Raw genomic sequence first — 18,166 nt, 5'->3', positions numbered from 1 at the left:
CCCTTAGAATGGTTTTTCTTCTTTTTAAAGAATACTCTTTGGAATACCTTTTAATGATGGTCCTTTGTGATCAACTCTTTCAGATTTTGTTTGCCTAAAAATGAATTTATTTCATCCTTGTATTTGGAAACTATTTTGTTATATAATTTTAGTTGTTTTTCTCTTAGCAAATTAAATATATTCTTCCACTATATTTTTGTCTTGAATCCTTGTCTTTGATCAGATAATCATCTGTTCAGTTGTGAATTTCTGTGTCATCCTTATATGGATTTCTTTTTATTTAATTAGTTTATTTAATAAATACTTAGAGGTTTTTACTAGATGCCAAGCATTGCCAACCACCGCACAAATATTAACTCATTTAAATCTCAAAACAAGCTAATGAGGTAAGTATTATTGTCTGCATATGAGGAAACTGAGGCCCAGAGACATTAGGAAACTTTCTCAACATTACATACCTAGTAAGTGGTAGAGCCATGATTTCAACCAAGGCAGTCTCGACATAGAGTTTTCTTTATCAATTTAGAAATATTCAGGTTATTTAACTTCTTGAATGGGCTTTGGTAATTTTTATTTGTCAAGACATTGATTCATTTCATTTGTTTTATGTAATGTATTGGCATAAAGTTTTTTGTAGTATTCTTTTATTATCCTTTAAAACGTATGTAGAATGCACAGTGATTCTACTCCTTCATTCCTGTAATTGGTAATTGGTGTCTTTGGCTCTTATCTTTATTGACTTTCTTTGCTTGTTTTCAGTTTAATTTGGTCTTCTTTTCCTAATTTTTTTGGAGTTAAGACTACTGATTTGAAAACTTTCTTATTTTATAATATAATTAAAGTTTGAATGCAATAAATCTCCCTCTGTGCACTACGTTAATTTTAGTATGTGGTAATTTCATTTTCACTGAGTTTAAAATATTTTCTAGTTTCTCTTATGACTTCCTGTTTGATGCATGAATTATTTCAATTTTTTGGTTTAATTTACAAATATTTGGAGATTTTCCCAATATCTTTCTGTTGTTGATTTCTAGTTTAACTCTACTGTTGTCAGAAAACATACTTTGCCAAATTCCACTTCTTTTGATTTACTAAGTAAGGTATGTTTTATGGTTTAGAATATGGTCTATCTTGGTGAAAATTTCATGTGTACTTGAAAATAATGTATATTATGCTGTTGTCTTTGTGTGGGGTGTTCTATCAATGTCAGTTAGGTAAAGTTGTTTCAATAACATTGTTCAGGTCTTTCTTTCTCTTTCTTTCTCTCTCTCTTTCTTTCTTTCTTTTTTTCTTTCTTTCTTTCTTCTTTCTTTCTTTCTTCCTTTCTTTCTTCCTTTCTTCCTTTCTTCCTTTCTCTTTCTTTCTTTCTATTTTTTTTTTTTCCTTGAGACAGAGTTTCACTGTTGCTGCCTGGGCTAGAGTGCAATGGCAGGTTCTCAGCTCACTGCAACCACCACCTCCCAGGTTCAAGCGATTCTCCTCCCTCAGCGTCCTGAGTAGCTGGGATTACAGGCACCCGCCACCACACCTAGCAAATTTTTGTATTTTTAGTAGAGACAGGGTTTCACCATGTTGACCAGGCTGGTCTCGAACTCCTGACCTCAGGTAATCCACCCCCCTCAACCTCCCAAAGTGTTGGGATTACAGGCATGAGCCACCGAGCCCAGCTTCTTCAGGTTTTCTGTACCATTGCTGATTTTCTTTCTATTTGTTTTATCATTCCTGAGAGGTTAATGTTGATATCTGCAGCTGTAATTGTGGGTTTGCTGATTTATCTTTTCAGTTCTGTCAGTTTTTGCCTCCTATATTTTGAAGATCTGTTATTAGGTGCATACACATTTAAGATTGTTATATATTTTTGGTGAATTAATAACCTGTTAATCATTATGTGATCACCCTCTTCATCCCTGGTACTATTCCTTGTTCTGAAGTTTACTTTGTCTGACATTAATATAGCCACTTTCATTAGTGTTTGCATGATTTATTTTTTCTATCCCTTGACCTTTAATCTATCTATGCTTTTATATTTAAAGTGGTTTTCTTGTAGACAATATTAATTGGGTCTTGCTTTTTTTGAGACAAGGTCTTACTCTGTCACCCAGGCTCAAGTGCGGTGGCATGACCTCAGCTCACTGCAGCCTCTGCTTTGCAAGCTTAAGCAATCCTCCCATTTCAGCCTCCTGAGTACCTGGGACTACAGGTGTGCACCATCATCCTCTGCTAATTTTTAAATTTTTCATAGAAACAAGGTCTCACTATGTGGCTGAGGCTGGTCTCAAACTCCTGGGCTCAAGTGATCCTCTCACCTTGGCCTCCCAAAGTGCTGGGATTACAGGCATGAGCCACTGCACTAGGCCTGGATCTTGCTTTTAAAATTTAATCTGGAAAATTTTGATCTTTAAATAAATGTATTTAAGCCAGGCATGGTGGGTTATGCCTATAATCCCAGCACTTTGGGAGGCCAAAATGGGAGAATGGCTTGAGGCTAGGAGTTTGAGACCAGTCTGGTCAACATAGCAAGACCTCATCTCTATTTTAAAACAAACAAACAAACAAACAAACAAATAAATAGATGTATTTAGACTATGTATATGTAATGTAATATTTTATCTGCCTTATTTTTTATTATTTTAAATTTATCCCTAATGATTTTATTATTTTTGTCTCCTTTTATAGTCTACATGGAGTTAATATTTTACTACTTTAAGTAAAATGTAGAAGTCTTACAACCATATAAATCCCTTAACACACCTTAAAAAATAATTTTCATATATATCTCATCCATGTATATTGGAAATCCAACCAATACTATCATTTTTGCTTTAAACATTCATACTTATGTTAAAGAAATTAAGAGAAGAAAAGTAATCTATTGTATTTACCCATATTTTAGGTTTTTCTTAGTTCTTCATTCCTAAAGTTCCAAAGTTTCCTCTGGTGTCATTACTCTTTAGCCCAAATAACTTCTTCTAGCATTTACTTTAGAGCAGGTTGACTTATGACAAATTCTTAGTTTTCCTTTACCTGATAATGACTATATTTTGCTATCATTTCTCAAAGATATTTTCCTCAATATAGAATTCTGGGTTGTCATTTCAAAAAATCACTTTAAAGATGTGCCTTCTGGTCTCCAAGGTTTTTTGATGAAAACTCCATAGTCATTTGAATCATTCTTCTATATATAATGTGCTGTTTTCAAGATTTTTTTCTTTATCTTTGGTTTTCAGCAGCTTATGATGTGTCTAGATATAGTTTTCTTTGAGTTTTCTTTGAGTTTATCCAGTTTAAGTTTTGTCTTTCATAAAATTTGTGAAGTTTTTGCCACACACACACACACACACACACACATATACTCTACCCTCCCCCATCTTGTTTTCCTCTCTTTCTGCCACTCACCACTCTGTTAGAACTTTCATGTCGTTGGCTCACAGGTACTTGGGGCTCCATTCATTTTATAATATGTTTTCTTCTCTGTTTTTTCTTTTCTTTTTTTTTGAGATGAGGTCTCCCTCTGTGACCCAGGCTGGAGCGCAGTAGCACAATCACAGCTTGCTGCAGCCTTGACCTCCTGGGATCAATCAAACCTCAGGCCTCAGACCCTGATTGACTGGGATTGCAGGCATGTGCCACCACAACCAGCTAATTTTTCTATTTTTTTGTGGAGAAAGTGTCTCAATTTATTCCCTAGTCTGTCTCAAACTTTAGTGCTTAAGCAGTCCTCCTGCCTCAGCCTCCCAAAATGCTGGGATTACAGGCATGAGCCACAGTACCTGGCCTCTCTCTTTTCTTAAGACTGGATAATTTGTTTACTCATTCTTTCTTCTGACATCTCATTTTCCTATTACACCCACCCAGTGAATTTTTCTATTTTGGATATTGCTTTTGTTAATTCTAAAACAGTAGAACTGAGTAGTTGTGACTGAAGCCATACGGTTTGCAAAGCCTAAAATATTTACTATGTGCCTTTTTACAGGAAAATGTTGCCAATTCCTGCTCTAGGAGATGGGAAACTATTGAGGTGTTTTAAACAGTGAACCAACAAATATATCCCTTTGGCTAGTGTATCAAGCATGGATTTAAGAAGGGGCAAGAGAGAACCAGTAAAACCAGTTAGGAGGCAATTGAAATATCTATGAAATAATGGAGAAAGGCCTGAACTCAAATAATAGGCAGGATAGAGAGGAGAAGACAGAAGTTTGTGAGGCAAAATCAGCATAAATCACTGAATAGCTATGGGGAAGTAAGGAAGAAGACAGACTCAAGGATAATTCCCTGTTTTCTAGTTTGGTGACTGGGAATATGGTGGTTCCTAAAACAGCTAAATGAAGGCAAAAAAGTTATGATTGTTAATTTTATGTGTCAACCTGACTGCACCATGGGTTGCCCAGACAATTGGTCAAACATTACTGTCAGTACCAAAATCTGCATTTGTCAGAGTTCTCTGGGAGATTGTTCCTTTGTTTATTTATTACAGGAAATTAGCTCATGCAATTATGAAGACTGACAAATTCTAAGATCTGCAGTGAGCAAGCTGGAACTCAGGAGAGCTGATGGTGTAGTTCCAGTCCAAAGGCTGGCAGGCTTGAGACCCAGGAAGAGCCAATGTTTGAGTTAGAGTTTGAAGGTAGAAAACAAAAAACAAAAACAGTGTTTCAGCTCAAAAGCAGTCAGGCAGGAAGAAGTGGGGCAGTGGGTGCATGTTCATGGAACTCAATGGTCTCACCATGTTTTCTACCATCCTTAATCAGCTGGCTTGATAGAACAGTGGAATGGCCTTTTGAAGATTCAATTACAGTGCCAGCTAGGTGGCAATACCTTGCAGAGTTACGGCAAGGTTTTCCAGAAAGCTATATATGCTCTGAATCAGCATCTAGTACATGGTGCTCTTTTTCTCATAGCCAGGATTTATAGGTTCAGGAATCAAGGGATGAAAATGGGAGTGGCACTACTCACTACTACCCTTAATGACCCACTAGCAAAATGTTTGCTTCCTGTTCCTATGGCCTTATGCTTAGGTGGCTAAGAGATCTTTGTTCCAAAGGGAGGAATGCTTCACTAAGAGACACAACAATGGTTCTATTGAACTGGAAGTTAAGAATGACACTCAGACACGTTGCGCTCCTCCAAGTCAACAGCCCAAGAAGGAAGTTACAGTGTCAGCTGGGGTGATCAATCTGGACACCAAGGGGAAATTGGACTACTGCTCCACAGTGGAGGTAAAGAAGAGTATTCTGGAATATAGTAGATCCCTTAGGATGTCTGTTAGTATTATCATGCTCTGTGATGAAGGTCAATGGAAAAGCAAAACAACGCAATTCAGGCAAGAATGTTAATGGCCCAAACCCTTGAGACAAAAAGGTTTATATCACCCCACCAGGTAAAGAACCACAAACAGCTGAGGTGCTTGCTGAAGATAAGGGAAATATATAATGGGTAGTGGAAGAAGGCAACAAGATATGTATACGTGTGTGTGTGTGTGTGTGTTGAATATCTTTGTTTTCCTCCTTCTCTTTTCCCCTTATCATGTAACATAAGATGTGTTAACTTTATGTCATAGTATTTAAGTATTGCTAATTTATATGATAGTATTTAAGTTTTGGTATATCACAGAGAAGAGTGAACATAGCTCAAAAACATTGTTTCTTCCTCTGTGGAAGGGTTTAGTGTGTTTTCTGTTGTACAAAGGACAGTTGTATCAGTGTAGGTGAAATTATGACCATGTTACCGTCTTTGTTTGGAGATTAGCATGGTTTAAGTACATGCATATGCATGCCAAATTGAGAAGGAGTAGACTTGTGCTGGTTAATTTTTTGTGTCAACTTGACTTGGCCGTGGGGTCAAGTTGGTCAAACATTATTTCTGGGTCTGTCTGTGAAGGTGTTTTTGGAAGAGATTAACATTTGAAACAGTAGACTGAATAAAGCAAATTGCCCTCCCTAATTGTGAGTGGCCTTCATCCAATGAGTTGAAGGCCTGATTAGTACAAAATGTCTGGCCCTCCTGTAAGAGGGAAATCCTCCTGCCTGACTGCCTTGAGCCAGGACACAAACTTTTCCTGCCTTTATATTTGCACTGAAAAGCCTTCTGGCTTTAGGATGTGAACTCAACCATTGGCTCTCCTGGGTCTCCATCTTGCTGACTGAAGATCCTAGGACTCCTCAGCCTCCATTGTTGCATGAGCCCATTCTTTCTAATAAATCTCTTTCCATATATATGTACATCCTGTTTGTCTGGAGAACCCTGACTAATACAAGGGTTATTTGGCAGTTTGGGATGATGTATAGAGATTAAAAATTCAGAGCTGGCCATGATAATTCTGTGTGTCTGTTCTGGAGACAGAAAGCAACCAGTCAAAAAATAGCAGCTGAAACTCAAGAGACTTTGCCTAAGATACAGATTTAGGAGTGTTCAGCACAGTTCTCAAAACTAAGCGAGTGCACATAATTATCTGTGTAAAGCAGACACTTAAGAGGCATGGTCCTTCAAGAGACTGGTTCTTAAAGTGTAGTCCAGAGACTTGCCTTACAAACTCCTGAGATACTAGTTAGGAAAACACATTATTGGATTCCTTCCCAGACAAACTAAGTTAAAACCTCAGTGTCTGGAGCCCAGGAATTTTTTTGGGGGGATCTCACCATGTCACCCAGGGTGGTCTTGAACTCCTGGGTTCAAGCGATCCTCCTGTCTCAGCCTCTCAAAGTACTGGGATTACAGCCATGAGTCACCGCGCCCGGCCAGGAGTCCTCATTTTTGACAAGCATCCTAGGTGACCGTCACACACACCAAAGCCTGAGAAAGTGTGCACTGTAAGAAGGCAAACTGCCTTCCTGGGAGAGCTGTCTGACAGGGTGCAGGAGGGCCTCGATCACTAGGTGGCGCCAGACGCACATTTACACTAATTTTCCAGGGCTGTGGCTTCCTCAGCCAGCATGGAAAAGGAAGCCCATGGGGCTCCCGGGATCTCTGCCAGCACCTTCTCAAGGGGAGGGAAATACAGAGCTAGCAGGCTGACTAAACTATAGTCACTGGCGCTATCAATCACCTCCACAGAGGTCTGCCTAGAAGAGGCTCCAGTTATTGGCAGAGCGTAAATAAGGAGAATTCTCTGCAAAGCCACCCATTTTGAGCCACAGTGATCCAGCAGGCAGTCTTGGGAAGTAATGGTGTGGATTTCCCAAGACCGAGTCAGGGGCAGAGCTGTGAGAGGCCAGGGGTCTCCCCACATCCCAGACCACCACCGCTCCCAGTCAGGGTATCCTCAGAGGGACAGAAGCAACCCCTTCTTCTGTCCTAGGAGACCTGATGGTGCTGCAGTGATGCCTAACACTGGCTCTGCCTACCCCCTGTCTCCAGGCTCAAACAGTCTCCCAGCCTCTCACAGAACTAGAAGCTGACCTTTCCTCCACCCACTGCTTTCCGCCTTGCCTCCCAGTGCCTCACGCTTGAGCCATTTCCACAGCCACGACTTGCGTGCACCCCCAAGTCTCCATGACCTCCCACTAGTCTGCACATATCCATGCTGGAGCTTCAAGCACTACTGTTGAGAAGTCGCACCTCTTGCCTGGCATTGAGGACCTGCATCTTCTGGCCTTTTGGTATCAGACTATTGGAGCTCCTTAGGCAGAGAAGTGCTGATGGAGGCGGACTAGGGGGTGAAGAGAAGACCTGGGGACTACTGGGCCTCTGGACAAGCACAAAGGCTTCTACTGGATTCTCTGGACCAGGGAGAGCCACAGGGTCTGAGAGGAAGCAAGTCAGCTCTGTGCCTGGTTAGACTGGCTGAGCCCACCCAGCTGCCCCCAACCCATCCGCCTAACACAAAGCCCAAGGAGCATCACTTCTGCTTTTCCTGACACAGAGATTCTCTATGCCCTGAGACAATCCTCACAGTTATTCTGGCTACCCTCTCTTTCCTCAGGTCCCTATGCCTCAGTCTTGCTCTTCTCATATTCGGGGCCCCAGAAAGCAACCCATAGTCCAGGCAGGGACAGCAGCACTCCTGGGGCCCAGGGCAGGGTGTGGGAATCCATCCTGCAGTAACGGGACTTGGTTGTGGTCCCAAAGTCAAGGAAATGACCACTTACAAACTAACAGGAGACAGGCCTGAGTGGTTCCAAGGTTGGGGAAGGCTGTGGAAGGAAGGACTGGGGTCCTTGAATCCTCACACCCAGATCCAGGGGCACCTACCTTGTGTTGCTACAGCCAGTTCACTTCTTCTCACATTTGCAGCCTGCTCCTCTCAGACATACCACATGTTCCCTCATGTCCTTCACCACCTGGAGGGCCACATCAGACAGCCAGGTGTGCAGGAGCAGGGCTAGGAGGGCCCGAGTCTCCCCTGCCCAGAAAGCCTGAAATGTGAGCCCTATACTATCTCCAAATGTGATTATTCAGTTATACATTTTTTGTCAAAAACATTAATTAATAATTTATAAATTTCCCTTTGTATGATCCCATTATAGCTTTTATCCATTTCTTTAAAATGTAGCAGAAGCTTCAAGAGACAGAAGAGAACTGGGCCATTCTCAGATCGTGAAAGGCCCTGCTGTAGAGGGTCCCAAAGAATCCAACATGGAGCAGGTGCTTTGGTAGAAGAGTCCTAGCTTGTAGCTCCTCCTCTCCCCTCCCCTCCTCTCCTCTCTAAGGAAAGCTTTTGGGTTAAGAGAAGCCCACACAATAAATTCTGGTCTGGCCTGGAGTCAGGGCAGCCCAGCTTTCCCTTCGCTTTCTCTAGGTGGGTGGGCCAGCTCTTCTCTGACACACAAGGAGGCTGTGGTCCACCCAAGAGGGGCCAGGCCTCACAGCCCAGCTTCCCTGGGGTCAGCAGCAGCTGCCCTGCCAAAATCCACACACAGAAAGCACTGGGGTCACTGCAGAGCCTTCTCCAGGAATAAACTCCTAGGCTGGGCACAGTCACCTGGGGCACCCAGGGCCTCAGAGTCCCCAAAACACATACACCTAGCTGGGGAAGAATCACAAATCATGGGCTCTGACCTCTAGAGGTAAAAGCTTGGCAAGTAGAAGCAGCCACTGGGGATTCAAAATGTGTCAAAGGGCAACAACCAGGTCAGGCAGCTCTTTCACTTACTAACATCATAGGCCCTGGGGATCCCAGGGAGGAAGTGATGATAATAATACAATAGCTACCATTTACTTTGTGCCAGTAACAGAGCTAAATGTTTTACAGACATTATCTACTTAAATCCTAACAGCCAAACTAGAATTTGGATATTGTTTTTCTCACTCCATAGATAAGGAAAATTGAGGGCTAAGACAGACTAGGTAAACTTGCTGGCTCACCCAAGAGAAAGGGATGGAGAATTCCAGCCCAGATCTGCCTCCCAAGCTTGTAGCACTAGGGTTTCATATCCTTATTTTTGGGAGAAGTGGGAAAATCTCTCTGCCAGCAAGCAGATTGTGAGTGGGTCAATGCTACGAGGCTAAGAAGTGTAGCATTGTCAAGAGCCTAAACTTGACCTACCTTATTCCTGGTTTGAAAATCTGATCCCTTTTGAAATCTCAATTCAAATGCTATCTCTCCTCTTAGCACAAGCCATCTCTTCATTAATTCATTCATCTGTCACTTAGCCATTCATTCATTACTTGGTCATTCATTCAGTCATCCTATTTTCAGCTCCTATGTTGTGTCATCTGCTGTTCTTTGCCCTCAGCCTCTCAGGATAACTAAAAACATGCAAGTGCACTGAGAATCTGGGAGGGAGAGGTCTTCTGGATAGAGAAGGAATGAGGGAAGCCTTCCCTGAGGAGGCATTTGAGCTGGGTCTGGAAGGATGTTTTGGTTTGGTGTGGAAATCCTTCTGATGGAGAGGTTTAAGTAGAGAGAGATTTTAGGCAGAGGAAACAGCATACTACTGTTGCAGAACTTTCTCCTTAGTTCAGCTAAAACTGGGCTCTTGTCACATGACCAGGAAAGATTAGGCTTGCGAACACATAGAAGGGTGAGGAAAATGGAATTTATAGGGCAAAAAGGAAAAAGAAAAAATAACTCTCAGCAAAGTGACAGAGTTTTGCTAGCACGTTTCCTGTCTCATAGATCGAGTCCCAGGTCACCACACAGGAACAGGAGAGGCCGGGCTCCTCCCCACTGCAAATGGCACAAATTTCCTGAGGTTCCACCCCATCCTCCTACTGCACAGGTGGGCATTATTCAGAAAGAATAAAGTGGGAAAGGGCGAGCTTCATCCAGAACTGGCAGTCTGGTTTTTCAGCCTTCAGGCTGTTTCAGGCTTGAAGGTGGGGTTTGCTGGGGAGTGCAGGGAACTCTTGGCTGCCTCCTGTGTCTATCATTACCCCCACTAAAGAAGCACATTTAACTGCTGTTAGAATAAGTATAAGGATAAGCATGAAGATTGATCTTAACTCCTTCCTGCTGACAGGGGGTGCTGTTTTGGGAAAACAGCAGTAAGATCTCCCTCAGAGGCCTATCAGAGGTCCCTGGCAGAAGGGGCCATCATCCGAGGCTCTGGTTGCGTGACTGTTTGGAGTTTGATGGCCCGAAGGTGAGAAGAGACAAAGTGGGTTATTAGAAGATATGTATCAAAATGAAACAAGAGGGGTGGTTAAGGACAGCTAAAAAATTCCAAGGCCTTTTACCAGTTTGTACAGGGATGGGGAGGGGGCAAAAGCCTGACTGGAAAAAAAAATTTGCATTTTTGCTGGCATGTCAAGCTTCTGGGTTCCCTTCCCCTAGCCCAATTCTAACCAGTTTAAGGTTTGGGAAATTAACTTTTCCTACTTTGGAGGATGCATCCAAAGGAGTGTCCCATAGTATGGAGACGCAGTTACTTATCAGTGAAGAGAGGGAAGAAGAGAAAGGATAAAAGAAGAATTTTTTTTTCAAAGGAGTCCCAAGGGTTCAGGATGCATTCAAAAGGGGTACAGACTGAAGATGAACAGCTATTCATCTAGAAGAAGGGGAGCAAGGCATCCCTGGCTCCCTTCTCTTCCTAGTGAATACCTGGGGTACATGAGGGAGGGAAAGTGAGGCATTCCTCTTTCTTTTCACCATCCTTTTATCACCAAGTCCCAGTGACCGTAACAGGGTGCTGCCCATGGGTGTCAAAGTGGCTTTCACCCATGTTAACAGAGGGGCCTAAGGGGTGGGAGTATCTGCTCTTACCCACATACACTGAATCTCTCCTGTTGTCAGTAGCCTTTGAATTCCCTAGATTTCATTTATGCAATGGACACTAGTGTGACCTTTATCCATGAAATGGGAAGCTTGGCTTAATTGGCAGGAATCAGTCACACTTATCTGTACTCTGCCTTTTAACCTCCATTATTGTCTGTCTCTGGATCCCTCAGATCCAGTTTTCATTTCTAGGGCTTTGACCGAAATCTTGGAATTGAGTTCAGTACAAAAATGTGTCTTGTGGTGGGGAGATGGGAGGGTTGTACGGACTCCTTATCATAAGCTGAATGCTAAGGTGAAGCTGTGGAATTGTGTCCTCCTCCAACAAGAAAGAGAAAAGGACATTTTGTGACATGCCCAGATAACTGGTGGCTATAGTTATGCTTGCTAAGATTTGGGTGCATGGGGCTTGACTTTGGTTAGCACCTTTGGTCTTACTTTCCCAAAAAGGAAACCTCCGGGTGATGGGCACCCTATTTATTCACATCATCTGGCAGGATTAGCAGGATGATTACTCAGAACTAGAATATTGATCCAGATTTTTACATCATCCATTCCTTTTGTTCTTTCTGAGCTGCAGCCAGAAATTGCTAGCTAGTTCATAGGAAGAAGCAGAGTTAGTCTAAAATGTAGGCAAAAACTTAAAAACAGCTAATGAGTCTAGAATCTAATGACAAATGTAAGATAAGTTTTGAAATATAATTTCTCTCTCTCCAGTCCTCATTTTTGTTACAAAAACAAATCATGATAGGACTGACTTCTTTGCGAAATAGAAGTTAGTCTTATACTTGGCCTGATTATTTGTATAAAGAGCAGCAATAATAATTATTTCTACATAAGGCTTTTAGATTGGCTTTGATGAAACTCTGTTCCACAAGGAATCTCAGATAAGACCTTTTAAAGCCAAGCCCAGCCATGGGTTTTTTTCCTTAAGTACCTGTGAGTTGGGTAATCCTCTTTTCTTAAGGTCCCAAGATAAACTTGGAGCTCCTGGGCCTGTCAGAAAGTGATATTCTTTACTTACCACAGATCAGGAACCCTGTACAGGGACTGCATAGACAAGGGTATGAGGCCAGTTTTCCCAAGGGGCTTTTATTGGCGCTGCAAGTTGAACTTGACTCCTTAAAGGGAAGCATACCTTTCCAGTTAAAGCCTTGGTAAAACAACCAGTTTCTCCAATTGCATCCAGTTGCAAAAGAAAATGGATTCTTATTGCAGTGATGCAAACAACTATATTGCCATAAGTTAATAATATGTACAACTAGTTTCCAAATTGTGGAGAAGCCAGGCAAAGAGAGAGAGAAACAAATATGCTCCAAATTTTGTTCACAGGAGTATACCTTACTCAATTATTAAAGGCCATAAGTAGTTCAAAATAAGTTTCCTTGACTCTGAAAAACATAACGAGGATCAGCATTATTCCAAACAAAAGTCAAAAAGATTGCTTCAGTGTTATATTTCAGTCCATTTAGCTAACTCTTGTTTCGCTTGATATTCATGAATATTTTAGCTCTTCAAGAGTCCTGTGTGTTTTTTCTTCATTCAAGTGTTAAAATCTCCAAATTTATCAGAAACTTGTATTCAAGAGCACCTGTCAGAGTCCTATAGCTTATTATAAGCCATTTTTGAAAAGGATCAAAACAAGACAGCAATTGTCTGTGAATAACAAAATGTCCAGAGTAGTTGCAGTTAGAAACACAGTTGACAAAGAAATTTGGTTATCTCTGAGGTTTACAGTAAATTAACAACCTTAATTATAATTGATAGTATATACTTTAGACATTAGAATTTTAGAAATCCCATACAATTATGAAACATATGTTAGTATTGTCACCAAAATATAACTGGAAGAAGATTGAACACTATTTTGGCAATCCCATGTAACTAAACATGTTCAGTAATCTTGTTTCCCTCTCTTCTGGATACTTCAGGGGCCCTCTGTAGCATCCAAAAGCCAGGCATCAGGAAAGACAATTTTGAAACTGAAGTTTGATTTTGGGAAGCTTCTTAATTATGTTAGAGGTTTAAAACACTTGCTGTCATGAGATAGAATTCCAGATTACAATTTATTTTGCCAAAATGACTCAAAATTTTAAAAAGCAAAAACCTTATATAACCCTTTACAAATTTTGCTAAAGAGCAGATTAGTGCCTTCAGATTACATTGTTGTACTTTTATTTCAATGCTCAATTTACAGAAAAACCATGTAATACCATTTTGAATTTAGTCAGTATGTTCACACATGGAATTTTTTGCAAGATTAACTTTGAGAATCCTTCCACCATTTTTTTTCAAACATCCAGCTTTATATTATCTAATTAAAAGCAATCTTTTAACCCTAGGTAAGAATTTACATTTCCATGCCTTCTTATAATCTTTTACTGAAAACTCATCTTACTGTTCTTACACACTTCACTTGTAAATGTATTTCTAGTAGTTTCGATTACATGTTATAATGGTAACTCCTAGCAATTCTAACTTTAATGTAAAACCTGGTAAGTTGTTTTAATTATGTGCTGGATGCAGCCAAGATTTGACTCCTTCCAGCATAATTAAGGGCATGGTTAATTCCATATATCCCAGTCCTTACCAATGGTGAAGCCAGCAAGTTGAAAATTCTTAAAGGCAGTTTATAACCTTAAAACATTTAGCAAACCTAGTATCTTACCTGCATAATTTACCTATTTACATTTTGATGATATCTGCATTTTACCAATAATTTTTAAGGCTGTTTTTATTTCTCAAAGATTAAAGTCATGTGAACTAAAAGGTACCACAGCTTTTATCTTCCCTTTAAAAAATATTTGATCCAAGCACTTGTATTCCTTTAGGCCAATTAATTAGAGCTCTTTTTTATAGACATCACATACACAACACATATATAACTACAGAGACAGGCAGAAGAAAATCCAGCAGCCATAAGATTTTTTGTTTGCCAATCTCCTAATTGGATTATTGACCTCTGAGTGGAGCCCTTTAAGAGACAAGGTTAGGAAAACATTCCACTTTTAAGGACTTTTAATAGACAGGCATAACTGTGAGTCAAAAACAGATTTTGAGAGGGATTGATCTGCCTTTAATTCCTGGGGTTTCATGAGAAAAACAGAGGTCTCTCTCCTCTTGTGCATGCATGAAAAGTGGCAAAGTAAAATGGAAACAAATAATTCAGTCAACCAAAAACAAATCTTTTCCAGCAAAACAAGGTCAAAGTAAAGAAAAAAATAAAGGCCTTTTAAATATACCTATATCTTGTGTACCCACTTTTAATTAAGCTGAATGCTATTTAAGAAAATCCTTTTAAATCCCCTATTACCTGACTTTAGCCACACCAAGTGGCCAATAATTCTGGCTTTCAAACTTCATTAAAGGCTCAGAGAAAGGAAAATCCAAGGTGGTTCATGGTGGAGGGGAAGAGAATCAACAAATACAAAGGTTGCACAGATATCAAACCAGAAAGGACTCATACCCTAAGCCAAAAGTGAATCCAGCTGCCATTGTGAAATGGCAGAGGCTAACCAAAACATTGCTACATAGTTACAGGTCATACTCCCAAGGATGTAAAACAAAATGAAAGCCTACAGCAAAGCTTGCCACTGACCATAGAAAAAGTCATGCAAAGCACACCAGATTGGCTACAGCTGAAGACCAACCTCACAAATTCTTTTTCAAAATTAAAACTTTACAGAGAATATAAACAGTGATAGCTGGAGTCCTAGCCTAGAAAAATATTTTCTAAAAAGAAAAAAACCTCTCCCATAAAAGTTAACTGCTGACAGGGTAGAGAAAAGGAAAAAGAAATTAAAGTGCAGGGTTGGAAAGACGCCTGGGGGAAGAACTTCTTATTCATATGCCAATGGGTTCCTCCAGCAGGGAGAAAAACTTAAGAAGGGAATTGGGGAGCCACTGGTTCACCCATCCATCCCAAAAAGAGAAGGAAAAGGCCAACATTCCCTACCCCTGGGAGCAATGTGTGGTGGGAGCATGAATTCCTCTACCCTCAGAAGAAGTCCAGGGACAAAAAAGCTTAGACGCAAAAGGAAAAAAGATTTTTTGGTTTGCACGTTACTCACCCTTCCTCAAGCCCCATGTTGGGTGCCAAAAATGTTGCAGAACTTTCTCCTTAGTTCAGCTAAAACAGGGCTTTTGTCACACAACCAGGAAAGATTAGGCTCACAGACACATATAAAGGTGAGAAAAAATAGGATTTATTGGGCAAAAAGGAAAAATAACTCTCAACAAAGCTAGCGAGAATTCTGTTAGCAGCTTTCTCACCTCACAGATTGAATCTCAGGTTGCTACACAGGAACAGGAGAGGCCATGCTCCTCCCCACTGCAAATAACATGAACTTCCAGAGGCTCCACCCTGTCTGCCCAGTGCTCAGGTGGGCATTATTCAGAAAAAATCAGTCAGGAAAGGGCAGGCTTCATCTGGGACCTGCAGTCTGGTTTTTAAGCCTTCAGGCTGTTTTAGGGTTGAAGGCAGGCTTTCACCAGTGCTGGGGGCGGGGGACACTTGGCTGTCTCCTGTCTCTATCACTACAAGGTCAAATCCAAGAAACTCTCTCCACCAGACTTCACCTGTGCTACCTATATATTTGAGCAAATCCCTGTCTTCTTAAGGTCCCCTCAATTTGCTAAAGTCCCAGGCTTTCCAGGAAGTGATCTTCCTTACTGCCTTTGAGAATGAGACTTTATAAACCAGGACCATATTCCCAGGGGGAATTTGTATGCACCAGCTCTATAAGTAAAGTCAACCCTTCTTCCTCAAAAGTGGCTGGTCATACTGAATTCAGTGAGGATTATTCTCAAATGTGACACTTCAGCAAATGGTGCATGATTTGTCCAATCATATCCTGGTAAGAACCTATGCAAATAACTATGTTGCCACAGAAAACAAGGAGACTCATAATTTAGAATTTCTGATCTGGGGTTCAGGAATAATCAGGTATCATTTTAAATTTTTTACTTGAGTTTACAGAAATTGAATTTATTAATTTTTTTTGGATCCAGAAAGCTCAGGAAGAGATAGAATACATATCTATATCTATATCTGTATCTATATATTCTACATATACATATGGAAGATAGACCACTAAAACAATACCAACAATATAAAAAATAAACAGTTACCAAAAAATTTCCCTCATCAGTTTATTCAGTTTTATGTAATTAATTTTTATGTTAGATCTTGGGTTAGCAGTCTGCTTTCATGAAGCTATCTATTTCTAGACTAAAAATGATTCTGAAAATTCTGACTCATTCCACTGCTGTGGTGTGAAAGTTGTCTAAGCAATGTCAGCACAGAATCTTGGACCTAAAAGTCTATTCTTTGAAGTATTCATAGTTTGTATAGTCCTTTTTCTCAAGGCAAGCTCTGTGATGTTCTTTATTGGAGAAACAAATGCTGACCTGTAGCTTTTAGCAGAAACTTTAAGCAAGTATCTGGATGAAACAAAAGCTATCTGTAAATGACAATGAGACAGGCAATTCTATGGACCAAACTATACAAGTGGAACTGACCCACGACTGTGGCAACCAGCCTGGGAAGCCAACCTACTTTCTGTAGCAACCAGTCCAAGAAATCAGATGATAACCCTGGAAGCAATTGTCCTCAAATGGCCAGGACATGATTCATAACTGATAGTTTCCCTAATTTTTACCCCTGCTACCAATTTTAGAACCAACCAGAGAAAGCCAAGTATGTTCCCCAAACCAATCACACAGGCTGTCCCACTTCCAGCTGGCCCACCTATAACTTCTCCAGGCCAACAGCCTTTAGTAAGGGCACACTTGAAGCCTTCCCTCTTCCCACTGTAAAGCTCTCTCACTCCTCTGCCTGTCTTTGAATCTCTGTCAAATTCAAGTGATGGTGGCTGACTCCTTTGCTATAGCAAGCTCAGGATAAATAGGCTTTGCTTATTTTCATTTGGGTTTTCTCCATTCACTTGCATAACAGAGGCTTAATGGCTGCAGTTATTTTATAACTATTTTTTTGAGACAGAATCTCACTCTGTTGCCCAGGCTTGAGTGCAGTGGTGCAATCTCAGCTCATTGCATTCTCTGCCTCCCAGACTCAAGTGATTCTCATGCTTCAACCTCCCAAGTAGCTGGGATTATAGGCATGTGCCACAACACCTGGCTAATTTTGTATTTTTAGTGGAGATGAGGTTTCATCATGTTGGCCAGGCTGGTCTCCAACTCCTGACCTCAAGTGATTCACCCATCTCATACTCCCAAAGTGCTGGAATTACAGTCTTGAACCACTGTGCCTGGCCTATTTTATAACTAATAATTTTCAAACCTAAAAGTTCTGATGAATGTTCGTAAAATAAAAAATGCAACTGTTGAGGAAATTTGCTTGTTTCAAGGCATGTAAAGATTTTAAAAATCTTGAGGTCAACATATAATAATCCTGAGACATCATTTTTTTCTGAGAATATTAATTAAAAAATTCAGTAATTATGGAGTAGGGGCTAGACATTTATATTTTTATAAAACTCCAAGAATAAGTCTGATCTGCATCCCAACTTGCCTAGAAGATGCTTTATGCAAATTAAAGAATTAAGATTGTGGCCAATTAAATATTTCAATAATATATAAAATTATTACAGATAAGGTGACCTAATATCAGACAAAGTACCTCCAGGACTCTGGTAAATATAGGAAAAGGCAGCAGAGCTATATCATTAGACTTTTGATTGGTGTTATTCTGAGGGTAAAACATATGATTACAGGACATTTCCAAGGTGGCTGAATAGGAACAGCTCCAGTCTACAGCTCACAGCAAAACGACACAGAAGATAGGTGATTTTTGCATTCCCAACTGAGGTACCTGGTTCATCTCATTGGGACTGGTTGGACAGTGGATGCAGCCTATGGAGGGTGAGCAGAAGCAGGGTGCGGCATTGCCTCACCTGGGAAGCACAAGAGATCAGAAGAATTTCCCTTTCCTAGCCAAGGGAAGCCGTGAAGGTGACTGTACCTGGAGGAATGGTACACTCCTGTTCAAATACT

This window comes from Symphalangus syndactylus, chromosome 12 (assembly GCF_028878055.3).
Source record: "Symphalangus syndactylus isolate Jambi chromosome 12, NHGRI_mSymSyn1-v2.1_pri, whole genome shotgun sequence".
NCBI classification, from domain to species: domain Eukaryota; kingdom Metazoa; phylum Chordata; class Mammalia; order Primates; family Hylobatidae; genus Symphalangus; species Symphalangus syndactylus.
This window is presented reverse-complemented; position numbering follows the sequence as displayed.